This window comes from Danio aesculapii, chromosome 14 (assembly GCF_903798145.1).
Source record: "Danio aesculapii chromosome 14, fDanAes4.1, whole genome shotgun sequence".
Classification (NCBI taxonomy): Eukaryota; Metazoa; Chordata; class Actinopteri; order Cypriniformes; family Danionidae; genus Danio; species Danio aesculapii.
In genome coordinates, this window is record NC_079448.1 from 52,148,910 (window position 1) to 52,164,655 (window position 15,746).

Consider the following 15,746-nt stretch of genomic DNA (forward strand, 5'->3'; position numbering starts at 1 on the left):
ACAAATATTGTCTCATTTTAGAGAGAATAATATGACAAAATTAGTTAAACAAGCAAAATAATCTGCCAGTGGGGTACGCAAAATAATCTTGTTTTTCTTTTTGACATGAGATTATTTTGCTTGTTTTAAGGAAAATCTCAGTTAATTTTGACATATTTCTCAAAACAAGACATATTTGAACTAGAAACAGGACAAAAATTAAATAAGCAAAGCATTTTTGGAGTGAATGGGTATGGCGAATGCTCCCCAGGGACCTGTAGGGGGCGCAGTAAATAAAATCATGATTATGCTTTAGTTTAGGTCTTACCGCAGTGTTTACATGCCAAACTTAAGTGAGTTAAACAAGCAAAATAATCTTGTTTTTTCCTTTTGACATAAAATTATCTTGCTTTAACAGAATATTAACAGATTAACCCCATTAACAGAATATTTTAGTTTGTTTTCAGGGGAAAAAATCATGGAAATTTGGCATTTTATTTCTTAAACAAGACAATATGTTGTGCTTGTCTAGAAAATGCTTCTGGATTTAATAGTGTTTAGATATTTGGACTGATCCTGCAATAACACTGATGATATCTAATTGATTTTGAGAGAAACACAAGCAAAATACCCTTATCTGGACGTTTTTAAGTACATTTTTCAACCTCTCAAAAATGTTTTAAACCTGGACTTATGCTGACAAACTATAGCTCTTATTTTTTAATTACAGCTGCTGATCAGGCTTCACAAATTTGTGTTAAATCTACATAAAAACATTAAATTATTTTAATAACATTCTGTTTTTTTTCTGTCCAAATAACACAGTTTTTTTGTTGTTGTTGTTGTTATTATTCATTTTGAATGACTAATTTTAAATAAGCTATTTTTATTAATTATTACTCAGTCAGTACTTGTTAAATTTAATTAATAATGTTGCTAGTAATTAGTTACCACAATTTTATTGAGGAATAAGCCCTCATAGAATCTGCCCACAGATTTTTAGCCCATCATAGAGTCTATTTATTTACTAGTGTAAATTTATATTTATTCAGTTTAATTAATTTCAGTATTAATAATAATTTCTTACATTTATAAAGACCATTTCTGGTTGGGGGGAATCTCTTCAGCCACCACCAGTGTGCAGCTGGATGACAGCCATATTGCGCCATACCACACACCAGCTGATTAGTGGAGAGGAGACCGTTTTTAAGCCACTTGTGATATGGGGATGGTTAGGAGGCCATGATGGACAAAGGCCAGTGGTTAAACCCCTACTCTTTTTCGCAGGACATCCTGGGATTTTTAACAACCACAGAGAGTCCGGACCTCGCTTTAACATCTCATGCGAAAGACGGCGCTCACTGCACAGTATAGAGTCCCCATCAATATACTGGGGTGTTAGGACCCACACAGACCATAGGTTAAGCGCCCCCTGCTGGTCTCACTAACCAACCTAACATTCTATCTGGACGTGGTCTCCCATCCAGGTCCCATCCTTAGCTTCAGTGAGTGACCATGTGAGAGTTGCAGAGAGCTAGCAATTACTGACAAATATGAAAATGTTCATATGATTTATGTACAATACAGCTTGTAAAGTAATATTTTCTGCCTTTTAGGAGATATATCATAGAGGAGACTTGCTTTATTTACCCAATAATTGGATTTGCATTGTAAACATCATTCATTCATTCAGTCATTTTCTTTTCAGCTTATTCCCTTTGTTAATCTGGGGTCACCACAGTGGAATGAACCACCAACTTATCCAGCATGTGTTTTATGCAGCGGATGCTATTCCAGCTGCAACCCATTATTGGAAAACACACACACACACACACACACACACACACACACACTATGGCCAATTTAGCTTATCCAATTCCCCTATTGGAGTTGTGGGGGAAACCGGAACACCCAGATTAAACCCACACCAACACGGGGAGAACATGCAAACTCCACACAGAAATGCCAACTAGCCCAGCCAGGGTGCAAACCAGTGACCTTCTTGCTGTGAGGCGAAATCGCTACCCACTGTGCCTCCCATTGTAAACATAAATGAAACGTTAAAAAGGTGCCATTTTGTATTTCATATATTACGTTTTTAGTTGTGATGCTCCCAAAATATTTCTGCATAAATCCACTTTTTTTTTTTACAAAATCCTCTGCAGAATTAGCAAAAAAGTGTCCACAGATTCTCTCTGGCTCTAGATATAGGGTATTAATTTTTACAGTATAGAAACAAGACAAAAAATGTAGGTAAGAAGAGCAGTTTTGCAGTGAACAGGTAATGCTAATACTCTCCAGGGACCTGTAGGAGGCGCAGCGAATAAAATCATGATTATGCTTAAGTTTTATGACAGTGTTTTAAACTCTCTCTGGCTCACCTACTTCTCAATCAAGCTCCCTTGTGGATCTTATAGTAAAATGGAACAGCTCCCAAGTGACGGGCTTTACAAAATAGGGCCGCTCGACAGATGAACCTAATAGCGCAGAGCGCCGGAGGCACGTTAGCGAAGAACAGGCCACGGTTGATAAGTCATTGAGTGAGAATCTTATCCATGCATGAGAAATGATGTCAAATATTACATTTATCTGCACGAACCCTAGAACAGAGCGGCCAACTTCTATTAAATGTCACAGCTTAAATTGCTCATCACAACATGGTGGAACGGTATTTAAAGAGCATTCAGTTCTGTTCTTAACTTACTGGGAAAAGAGCTGAAAAGTTGACATTTCTAAACATTTCTCGCTCCGGGTTTAAAAGGGAGAGTTCAGCACCAAATGAAAATTTGCTATTAAATTACTCACCCTCAGGCTGTTGGAGATGTAGATAACTTTTTTTATCTTTAGTACAACATTAAAGAAGACTGTAGTCCTTGCTGATTCATAAAATGTAAGATTTCAGACACAGGAACAACAAACAGCCTAAATAAAATAAATACCACTGGAAAAATGCAGTTTTTTTGTCTTGTTTCTTGTTTAAATATCTTTAAAAAGCTTGGTTTTAAGGGTCATGTAACACCAAAACTCATTTTTTGAGATGTTGACAGTCATATACACTCAAAATAAATGTGTTGCTTGTTTAAACTACTTATTTAAAATGAGCTGAAACAACACAAATCTTGAGATTTCATTTGGACAACTTGATTTTTTTATGTTCAATCCACATACATTTGTTAAAAGTGTTAACTTGATCGATTTGCATTGGGACAACATGAATGAATTGTGTGGAACCCTGCATTTTTACAGCGTATGTGTCCTGCGCTGCTAAATACACCATTAGGACACATTTATTTCACCAAATTCGATCTTTAAAAAGAAAATTTGAAGCTACGTCACGGAGATGAGATCCTGGTGTAAATTGTAGTGTAGAGACTGAATGTCTGTAGCTGCCGGTACACTGAAAAAAATGATTCAAAGATGATTTCTTGGATTTACTACATTTTTTAAGTTAAGTGGTTGTGAACAATTTATTTGGGCTGAATTTAAACTAAAAAATAAAGTTGAAAATTACTCAATTTAATTTGTTTGTTTAAATTCAACCCAGATAAATTGTTTGCCAACAGTTTTGCAGACATAATTTATTTTAGTGTACAACCTGACATTTTTGAATTTTCATCAATAATTCATGAGAAAGACTTGGTTCCAACCAATCCACCCTCTGGTAGATTTACGAGAAATGGCACGTATGTGAAAACATGCCCAGAGTAACGTATTTGAGATAGTCAAAAATGTTCACAGCGCCCTCTAGTGGATTTGTGGAAACAAAAACTGCAAGAAGACGTAGTCCAGGGTACATATTTCAAAAATGTAGCCCTGGGCACATGTTACGCCTTGATTATTTGAATCAGCTGTGTTTGATTAGAGCTGGAGCAGAACTGTGCAGAGCTGCGGCCCTCTAGGAATCGAGTTTAAGACCTATGTCTTGAAGGGAGATTAAACCCAAAAAATGAAAATTTCTTAACAATTTACTCAAATTAAAGTGGTCCTTCAACACAAGAAAATACATTTTGAAGAATGTTGAAAACCAGCTCCCATTGACTTTCATATTAGGAACAAAAAATATCCAACATTCTTCAGTAATGTCCTTAGTGTTCAACAAGAAAAAAGCTAACTCTAAGAGGTTTTGAACAAGTGAAAGGTGAGTGACGAATTGAACCATTTTAATTTTTGAGTGAACTATTTAATAATGTTTCGCCTGGTATATGTTTTTCTGTCTCTTATGTTGACTAAAGCATTATTCATTCATTCTTTTTCCTTTGCCTTAGTCCCTTATTTATCAGGAGTCACCACAGCGGAATGAACCACCAACTATTCAGGCATATGTTTTACACAGCGGATGCCCTTCCAGCCGCAACCCAGTACTGGGAAACACCCATACACACATTCACACACACATTTATACACTGTGGCCAATTTAGTTCATCCAATTCCCCTAAAGCACATGCGTTTGGACTGTGGGGGAAATCAGAGCACCCCGAGGAAACCCACGCCAACACAGGGAGAACATGCAAACTCCACACAGAAATGCCAACTGACCCAGCCAGGACTCGAACCAACGATCTTCTTGCTGTGATGCAACAGTGCTAACCACTGAGTCACCGTGCCACCCACTATAGCATTATATGAAACACCAAAGACCACGCTTTCAGCTAAAAATCCTTATGTACTGACGAAAAAAATGACCTTATTGTGCATAGTCTATAGCAGGGGTGTCTAAACTCGGTCCTGGAGGTCCGGTGTCCTGGAGAGTTCAGCTCTAACTATAATCAAACACACCTGAACCAGCTAATCAAGCTCTTACTGATGTACTAGAAACTTCCTGGCAGGTGTGGTGAAGCAAGTTGGAGCTAAACTCAGCAGGACCCCGGCCCTCCAGGACTGAGTTTGGACACCCTTTGTCTATAGAGTGAGATGAAAAAGCAGCAAGATTAAATTTAGTGTGAACTATCCCTTTAAGTGCACCTCATTTCCCTCGCTCCCTTTCTTTCACTGATAAATCTGTCCACCAAATATAGGCACATGCCACAAGGTGGCGCTCACTGAAGCCCCATCAAACACGACACACATCAGAGCTTGATTCAGAAATGTCAGAGAGATGTTAAATAATGCAAAAGCATGTCAACATCTTTCCCAAAGGCTTGATTGAGCTCCCGAAAAAACATCGCATTTGCAGAACCGACTCTCTCCAGGGCCGTGTTTATCAGTCCACAATTGGCCTCATTATGAGAAACATCAAATCTCAGTGCGGACAGGATCACTTTATTACAATCATTAATTCCATAGTTTTCTGTGTGCAACTACTCCCAAGTTTCATTTGTATTTGTGTGCTTGTTTGGGACGAAGCCCAGATTTTCTAAGGCTCTTGTTAGTCAGAAAGGCAGTACTGATCCATGGCTTCAGGCCTCGCTGTGAGTGATGTACTCGCGAAACTCGGCTGCGAACATTACTAATCATACAGCGGAGGAAGGCTGAGGCCCTGGAAATGACTGTAGCACACTGATAAGGGCCCTTACTGATGACGTCACGCTGGTCTATGACAGACCGCCCGCAGGATGACTCAGTAGGGTGTGGTGAAGTCATCATTAGTGAGAAACATTCCTCCACAATGAGCATCTTTAAACACTCGACTGGAATAGAGATGATGTTTTATTTATTCAAAGTGACACGCGTGTACATTTCTGCAAGATAACAACAAGGAATAATTCATCACAAGCCGTGCCTTCAAAATACATCAGTAGATACCTATAGTGCATATTGTGTCTGTGCATGAACATTTGGAATGCATAATGAGATGTATTATTTAACACATGCAATAATTATAAGTAAATCTGCAGTGGAAGTTAACGAGTGAGATTCTCAATTGGTTTCGTTTCTTTGTCATACAACCAGAGGCAAAGTGCACTAAATAAAAATGGTTCATAGCAAAGACTTTATATATAAGCTGAATTAAAACAAACAAATTAAGTTGAACATTACTAAATTTTCATTCATTCATTTATTTTCCTTCGGCTTAGTCCCTTACTTATCAGGGGTCGCCACAGTGGAATGAACCGCCAACTTATTCAACATATGTTTTATGCAGTGGATGCGCTTCCAGCTGCAACCCAGTACTGGGAAACACCCACTGTGGGAGAGACCGGAGCACCCGGAGCAACACAAGGAGAACATGCAGACTTCACACAGTAGTGCCAACTGACCCAGCCGGGACTCGACCCAGCCACCTTCTTACTGTGAGGCGACAGTGCTAACCACTGAATCACTGTGTCGCCATATAAAACATATATTCATTCACTCGTTATTTTTTTTCGGCTTAGTCCCTTTATTATTCAGGGTTCACCACAGAGGACTTATCCAGAATATCTTTACGTACCGGATGCCCTTCCAGCTGCAACCCATCACTGGGAAACATCCATACACACTCATTTACACACACACACTACGGACAATTTAACTTACCTAATTCACCCATAGCACATGTGTTTGGACTTGTGGGGGAAACCGGAGAACCCGGAGGAAAACTATGCCAACACAGGGAGAACATGCAAACTCCACACAGAAATGCCAACTGGCCCAGCTGGAACTCGAACCAGCGATCTTCTTACTGTGAGGCGATTGTGCTGACCACTGAGCCACCGTGTCACCAAATGTGCAACCTTTATATATTATTTTTATTTTATTTTATTTTTATTAATCCTAACAAGACCTGAAAAAGCAATAGTGAGATTATCAAATCATGGAAATGCAATATGATTTATTATTATGAAACACTGTGAGTGGGAACAAACTCAATGTTTTTTTTTTTCTTTTTTAAACAAAAGATAAATAAATATTCAACGTGCCAAACAACTCAACCATTTAGCAGTTTTAAAATATTTTAATATTAAATATTGCCTACAGTTTTCCAACAAAAAAGCTTGATTTTTTTAACATTTGAATCCTTAGAAAATACAATCTTGCGTAATTTTACTAGTTAAATAAATGATATAAGCAACAATAAAAAAAATTATGTTACAATGATTTAGATTAGGCGGCGCGGTGGTGCAGTAGGAAGTGCTGTCGCCTGACAACAAAAAGCTCACTGGTTCGAGCCTCGGCTGGGTCAGTTGGTGTTTCTGTCTGGAGTTTGCATGTTCTCGTCATGTTCGTATGAGTTTCCTCCGGGTGCTCTGTTTTCCCCTACAGTCCAAAGACATGTGCAATAGGTGAGTTGGGTAAGCCAAAACTGTCCGCAGTGTATGTGTGTGAATGAGAGTGGAAGGGCATCCACTGCGTAAAACATATGCTGGATAAGTTGGCGGTTCATTCTGCTGTGGTGACCCCAGATTAATAAAGGTACTAAGCCGAAGGATAATGAATAAATGAGTGTTTCCTGTCTGTTCTGTTTTTGTTTTATGGCCATACCACAAACACACACGGAGAGAGAGAGAGAGAGAGAGAGAGAGAGCGAGAGCGAGAGAGAGAGGGTTTCATGACTGAAAAAGACTTTCTCAAGTCACTAGCCAGTTAGGACCTGCCTGCAACAATAACAAAGCCAAACAGTGAAATGTATTAATATCATTATGAAGTGAACAGGCCTGGCAATGCGCGAAACGATTAACATGAAACATAAAACATGAAAAAGGAAGCAATTTTGGTTTCTAAAGGTCTCATGAATTTTGATGGTTTCATGCTCTCGGCAGCCAATAATTCACTGCACAAAACGCATTGTTGTTGGCACAACCCATGTTTATCCTAGCTGCAGGTGAACCCACATTTAATGTAATCCAGTTTTATTTTATTTTTTTTAGCTTATGTAGTTTTGTGCACGGTTTTTGAGGATGAAGGGATCTCAAGCAACCTGTCTGTGTTGGCATCTGCCTAAATTGGCCAGCTTTAACCAAGCGGCTGAAGATTTCATGCCAAAATAATGTTTGAATGGATGCACAGGCTGTGAAATCAACAACAACAAAAACAACATAAATACAAGAGGTGGTTTTTTCATTGCTTTTAAAAGCTGATAGGATTTATTCTGATATCTTAACACATTTGCATCATTATCAATTAGGATTGATTTTCTCTGATATCTTGGAAAAATATAACTTGAAATCTATGAAGCTTATAATGTTATTTAACAAGAATATTAAATGGGCGACACGGTGGCTCAGTGGTAAGCGCTGTCACCTCACAGCAAGAAGGTCACTGGTTTGAGTCCCGGCTGGGTCAGTTGGCATTTTTGTGTGGAGTTTGCATGTTCTCCCCGGGTTTCCTGCAGGTGCTCCAGTTTCCCCCACAGTCCAAACACATGCACTATAGGGGAATTAAATAGTTAAAATTGGCCATAGTGTGTGTGTGAATGAGAGTGTATGGATGTTTCCCAGTACCGGGTTGTGACTGGAAGGGCATTCGCTGTGTAAAACATATGCTGGATAAGTTCATTGCACTGTGGCAACCCCTGATGAATAAAGGGACTAAGCTGAAGGTAAATGAATGAATGAATGAATGAATGAATATTAAATGCCATTAAAAGTAGTGAATTTTGAATCAAAATTTTTTTTTTATAACAACTTATTAACTTTTTCTTCAACTTATAGTTTAAGGCACATAAGGATTTTTATTGACATGTATTTTCAAATAAAAGATGATATCCAAAATATCAAACTCATTTCCAAATTTGAGTTCCAACACAAATAATATTGTCAAATTACTAAGTCCATAGAAAACCAAGATAGTTCATTAAGGTATTATTTAATCAGCTAATATCTACTGCCACATTCATAGTGTGATCAATTAAACTCTGATTCAAAAGAGAGATGTCATCATCTAATTACATTTGCAAAGTAACTTTATATACATAAACACATATTGACTTAAATGCTTCAAATAATGTAAAACTCAACACATGGGTAGGCCTGTCATGATATAATTTTTTGTTGTACGATATATTTCCCCAAAATATATTGTGATAAACAATATTATTGTCATTTTAAGACATTTAAGACATTTTATGCCACTCATTATATAATGCCAGACTGACAAGTAACCTCCTTTTTAAAAATATTAAATTTAATTATAGTCATTTTAATAATGAGACATTAGAGTCAGAATGGAAAAACGCATATCCTAAGTAAATAATAATAAATGTAAAAACAAATTGAAGGTAAAAAGTAACAGAGGCTGCGATATCTGCTACCAGATCTATTTTCACTTGTCAGAAACCCACATGAAAATATACAAAAGTAATTTAAAGTAAATACTGCAGTGTTTTTCACCATACTGACACTGACTGGTTGTTTAGAATTGGTTTTTATGTATGGGCGATACATATTGCATCAACAAAAATGATTGAGGTCATGTCCATGTGTTATGCGATATATTGATTAATGTGACAGGACTAAATATGGGTAGAATAATGTTCCATAGTCAAGTAAAATGAAATTAAACACTTATTCTGGCCTGTATTGTAAATAAAATAATATGTGACGATTAGTATTACAAGGTAATCTTTAAATACAATTTTGTAAGATGTCCTGAAATGATTATTGTTGTAAATATATGCCTGACAAGATGAATATATGATTTAAATAACCTTTTTTACAATAAAATGTTTAAACAAATATACAATAAATTAATACTTCAATAATTGCAGACCATTTTACTTTATTTGCTCTTCAACAACAACAGTTTAACATGTTTTTAATTAAGAATCTCGGTGGCGCAGTGGGTAGCACAATCGCCTCACAGCAAGAAGGTCTCTGGTTCGAGCCCCGACAGGGTCAGTTGACATTTCTGTGTGGAGTTTGCATGTTCTCCTCGTGTTCGCGTGGGTTTCCTCCGGGTGCTCCGGTTATCCCCACAACCCAAACACATGCGCTATAGATGAAATAGTGTATGAGTGAATGTGAGAGTTTTTGTGTGGTTCCCAGTACTGGGTTACGGCTTGAAGGGCATCCGCTGTGTAAAACATATGCTGCAATAGTTGGCAGTTCATTCCAATGTGGCAAGCCTTGATAAATGCGGGACTAAGCCAAAGGAAAATGAATGAATATATCTTTTAGGTGTAACATTTTAATCCAGAAACTGCTTGATCTAACCCCATATAGATGAAGAAAGGATCAATTATGATCAATTATGCAATGAAAGATGAGGAGCTCATAGCTAAAACAAAAAGGCTACTATTGTTAAGTTCAGAGCCATGCACATTACTGTTTTAAACCACATTTAAACACAGCCCTATCACCCTTTAATGACCATACGTTTAATTCAGAGCAAGACTCGAGAGGTTTAAGGGTCCATGCTGAACACAAAGCCCAACATTGTGTTTTTTTTCATTCCTGTGGTTAACACAGAGGTTGTGGAAGTTCTTAATTAATGTCTAGTCCAACCAACTAATTTATAGGGCTTTATCTTCCTCCAGTGCCTGAAGAGCGAGAAGTCGCTGTTGTTAATGCTCTCTCTCTCTCTCTTTCTTAGCCACTGAGTTTAAATGATTGTCTGCGCTTTACCACTAAAGCAATTTCCTCTGTGTATATAATTGGTATTACGACCACTTGGCTTCTCCCGATTTGTTAGAGAGTTATTTATTTATTTTCAATCCCAGGAACCGCAGCGGTTTCCCAACGGGGGAACGACCGAGAGATGCGTAACCTGCGGAAAATATGAATTTCTAAGGGCTAAATTAACACAGCTGCCAATTACACACGATGCCGTTTTATGCTCCCATAAAGAGAAAATTAGACAACGCCATATGACACAGTAAAAGACAGACAAGAGGAGCTGCAAAAACGACATATTGAAGAGAACGAAGGTGCACCGTCATCTATTTTTTTTCTTTAGGGCCATTATGGCTGAGATGCTCATGTTTATTTTTTAATACACCCGGCCCCATCCAATAACCTGTTTATTGCTCCTCCACTTCATTAAGCTCTGAGGAAAAAAACAAAACACTTGGGTATGGCAGATTTGCTCATTATATTTCACATTGGTATTCAGGCTTGCGAAGACAAAGTACTTGTCATCCACATTGCAGTCCCCTCCTTGACCAAAATTGCTTAGCAGTGCATATAGTCTATGTCATATTTTCACACATGGCTTCTCCTCCTCCCCCAAATGCACTATGAACACAGCTCTATATGACACACACAGTGAGCGTAACTATATCATGCACGGATGCTATCATTTCCACTAAAGGTTAAGGTGTGATTTTCATGACGGTTGTATAACCTCTGTTGACTGATGGAGAAGATAACGTTAGACCACTACTCAAGCCGAATATATGAGATTTATTCTACTCCAAAAGATGACAGCCGTGCATAAAATATAACTTCATTACCACCAATGTAAAACTCAAGAAGTCTCCGTTATGAATTCTTAAAGAAATACCAAATAAATTAAATGACTATCATCCACTTGGCTGTATTATTGCAGCGCACTGTGCCCTCTCCGTATAAACTGCTGAAAATGTAAGATTATTACTATTCATGCTACAACTCACCCGGGACTCACATCTCAATAACTTCCTCTGTGAGTCAGACCCACTTGTGCTGCTCTGTGTGTTCTGGTGAAAAACTCTCACACCAGCTGCTCATGCATTTCCTACTCCCCCCCCTATTCATATATAGATTTATGAGAAATGATGAATTTGACCAGGAGATTAAATGTCGTCATTAATATTAAGCCATCTAAATACTGAAAGAGTTGCTTAAGAGGATATTTTAAATTAAGCTGGTTTGGTCTTGGCTGGTCTCCTAATTTATTAGCAATATGGCTTCTCACAGTTGTGCTGCAGAATCTGTTAAAATAATCAACAGGGCAGCCTGCGAGACCCATTTAAACCAGTGAACCATCTTATGGGCAGATAGGCAGACAGACAGAGAGTTAGACAGACAATTAGATAGACAGAGAGTTAGAAAGGCAGGCAGACAGACAGACAGACAGACAGACAGACAGACAGACAGACAGACAGTTAGATAGACAGTTAGATAGACACAGACGGACAATTAGACAGACAGATGGACAATTAAATAGACAGACTGGCATGTAGACAGACATGCATACACTTATTAAAAACAGACAGACAGTTAGATAGACAGACAGGCAAATAGGCAGACTGACAGGTAGACAGACAGACAAACAGACAGACAGTTAGACAGACAGGCAGTTAGATGGATGGATGGATGGATGCATAAACAGACAGACATACAGACAGTTAGACAGACAGACAGACAGACAGACAGACAGACAGACAGACAGTTAAATATATATCGACATTTAGACAGACAGACCCACTCAGACAGACAGACAGACAGTCAGATAGATAGATAGTTAGATAGATATAGATAGATAGATAGATAGATAGATAGACAGACAGACAGACAGACAGACAGACAGACAGACAGACAGACAGACAGACAGACAGACAGACAGGGAGTTAGATAAATAGACAGCCAGAAAAAAGACAGACAAACCATTAAATACATATACAGAAAGTTAGATAGACAGACCCACTTAGACAGACAGACAGTTAAATATATAGACAGACAGTTAGACAGACAGATAAATAGACAGGCAGTTAGACAGACAGGCATAAAGACAGTTAGATAGACAGATAGACAGACAGGCAGTTAGATAGGTGGATGGATGGATGGATGGATGATGGATAGACAGACAGAAATACAGACAGTTAAACAGACAGACAGACAGACAGACAGAAAGGCAGTTCTATAGACAGACAGTTAAATAGACAGACACAATTAAACAGACAGGCAGTTAGAAAGACAGACAGACAGACAGACAGTTAGACAGGCAGCTAGATAGGCAGGCAGTTAGACACAAAGTTAGATAGACAGAAAGTAAGATAGACAGACAGTTAAATAGACAGGCGGCTGAATAGACAGACAGTTAAATAGGCAGGCAGTTAGATAGATAGACAGACAGACTGACAGAAAGGCAGTTAGGCAGACAGACAGACAGATAGTTAGAAAACAATATAGACAGACAGTTAGACAGACTCACACAGACAGACAGTTAGATAAATATACAGACAGACAGATCTGTAACAGAAAAAAATCAGTGTCTGTGTGCACTAAAAATCCAAAATATACATCAAAATATTGTGTTCATAAGGGGTGCCATATTTGTAGTACACACAACTAAAGATAAAATGCGATAAAACTTTTCTGTGTTTGCAATTGTTTGTTCTCAAAGAGAGTAGTTTTTCATTAATATTTTCAGCAAAAGATCCAAAAACTTGACAATAAACACTTTTTTAAAATAAATAGACTGTCACAATGGTTTCTGTTGCATTTATATTTATTTGTAACCACAGTTTAACAAAGACCAGTTACATCATGGTTAAGGATAGAGGTGATTTATATTATTCATGACCCAACTGTAGCACCATTTTGTCTTGTGAATAAACCAACACGAGCTGAAACTGAGCTAAAATAAAGACATATAAATTAATTATTTTTCTCTTTTTTTATATTCGGCCAACATAAAATAAACATCCCGTTTTCAATCCCGATTCACTTTGAATAAAAAAAAAACATTGTAGCCTATTCATGAAAATAAATAAAACACGACTGAAAGTTGAGCAGAGAAAGCGACCAATAATATGAGCATTTCGCATTCTAATTCAGCTTATAAGCTAGTGAAAAGTACTTCACGGAGTTCTGACACATTAAAATTCCCCTTCACACATTTAAATGTGATGCCATTGTGTTGTAATGTCCCCTGCTGTGCATTCAGCTGAACTTTAGTCGACTTTAGGAGCCGGAGCCACTCCCAAACACACCTGATAACACTGAGAGTGAGTGCTGGGAATCCGCCATCATTCTCCGCCTTCAACAAACGGGGAAAACCGAAACTCCGCCGAAACACTGCTCCAACTTAACCAGTTTTCGCTCAAACGGGCGCTTTTAGTCAAGTTTTAGTGGATTGTGTGCTTTGGCTTTTGTTTTGCGGCTGGGAGGGATTATAACACGCGGAAAGTAAACTTTACCACAGTATTTGTAAAAGTCTCATCCCTCCATTTTGAATCTGACAGGAATTTCAGCAATTTGGTGAGTATGTTTTGCTTTTGTCTGGATTGTTAAAAGACGCTGTTTTCATTAATAACTAACTTAAAAGTGTATCTACTTCACAATTAGCTTGATTTGTGTATGTATTGTGAGTAGAGATTCAGAAAAGGCGGAGTTTGGCTAACGTTAACATCGTTAGCTTGTTTCCTAACTTCATGGAATGTTTGGGATATTTGTGTCTCTGTCGTTTCATATTTCGCCAAATAAACATCCGTTTTCATTGTAAACGTCTTTATAGTTACCTTTTGGCGAATGTAGACGCGTCTTGAACAGATGAAGGAATTGGTAACCACGTAAGAGGGATAAACAGAAACTATCCTGAAAACTTTAGTATGGAATGCTAGTTAGCTGTTAGCTGCACGTCTAGCTTCAGGGCAAATGTGTTTTTTCCTTTTCATTTATTGTGTTTTTCTTTTGTGAATGTTTTATTTTCGTGTGTTTGTTTTCTTTTTGATGTTTGAGATCGACGATGATAATATTTGTATCCATTCGAGAAAATAAAATCACATAAAGTCAGGGCTCCGCCTAAACCACAAACCATGGATCAGGCCCTTCCGGTGAGCTCTGCCCTTCCCAATCCCTGTGTAATAATACAGGATGCAGACAGCATGGTATCTACAGACACAACAATGTTTTGTCTATTTAAAATATAAACTATATAAACAATATTGGCCCGGTAATATTTCCATTTGTTGCTGATGACAATATGCAGGAGATCAGATGGCTATTATGAGGGGGAACCGTTTATTTTACGACTGCTCAAGTAAGTAATTAACGTTACATTGACAGGATTTAATGTGATGTTTGTTATTTTTTTTTACACATAAACAAGTCATTAATATTGTCGCCAAGGAAAATTATAATGTAAGTTACAAAGCGATCGGTAGCGTTAATAAAGACTCTAGATACCAAGGTACCAGTTGCGTTTCCGTAAAATGAGATTAAAGCCCACATGAAACCAAGATTTATCGTTGGCTCACAATGCTGTTTTTGAAGTAAACAGTTAATCTGAATCAATTAAAGGTGAACACACATGGGGGAAAATCACCTGGGTTATCTTTAATCAAAATTTGAGAAATGTTGGCCCCCAGCCTCAGGAAGCAGAAGTCAGAGTATGACGTCACACATTCAAAATAAAGGAGAAACATTAATGCAGACTGCCAGTGTGAATGTGTCATAAGTTTGCCATCAAACTATGCCTTGCATTTCAGATGAAAATAACACAATACTAAAGTCTGCAGGGAACTCCGGTTCAAAGTTTGCAGGTTGCAATCACATACTCTTGAGTAGTTTCATGTCTAAAAGCACACTTTGCATCCAATTTTAAAATAAGTTCTATATAATACGGGTGTGCAGGACTCGCAAAAGTTCTACATTTCTGGTAGCCTTCGGGCAGGCACTCTTTAGTTTTTGGTAGCCTGAATATAAGTTTGAGCAGCCCAAATAGAAAATACATTGTTTATTAAAACATACATTTACTAAATAATAAAGATATAATGGCTTATGCTATCAGATATTTATTTTAAATAACCAGAAATGTATTTAACTTTTTAAAATTATTTACTTTTTTAAAAAAAAATTTAAGTAACCAAAAAAATGATGTTAAGTGAACATTTATTAAGGTTATTTTTTGCAGGTATAAAGACATTCCAATATGCTACAGGATTTATCAACAAGTGGATGTATTTCTGCCATATCAGCAGTACAGCA

General features: G+C 37.6%; 1 protein-coding gene across 1 annotated transcript in view; it reads left to right on the forward strand.

Annotated features, from left to right (window-relative positions):
- Nucleotides 1-13,762: 13,762 nt before the first annotated feature.
- ctnna1 (catenin (cadherin-associated protein), alpha 1) overlaps nucleotides 13,763-15,746 on the forward strand; it is a 204,032-nt gene continuing 202,048 nt past the window's right edge. The window contains exon 1 of the mRNA XM_056472184.1: nucleotides 13,763-14,018. The gene's annotated coding sequence lies outside the window, so the exon portion shown is untranslated. The remainder of the gene's footprint in view (nucleotides 14,019-15,746) is intronic.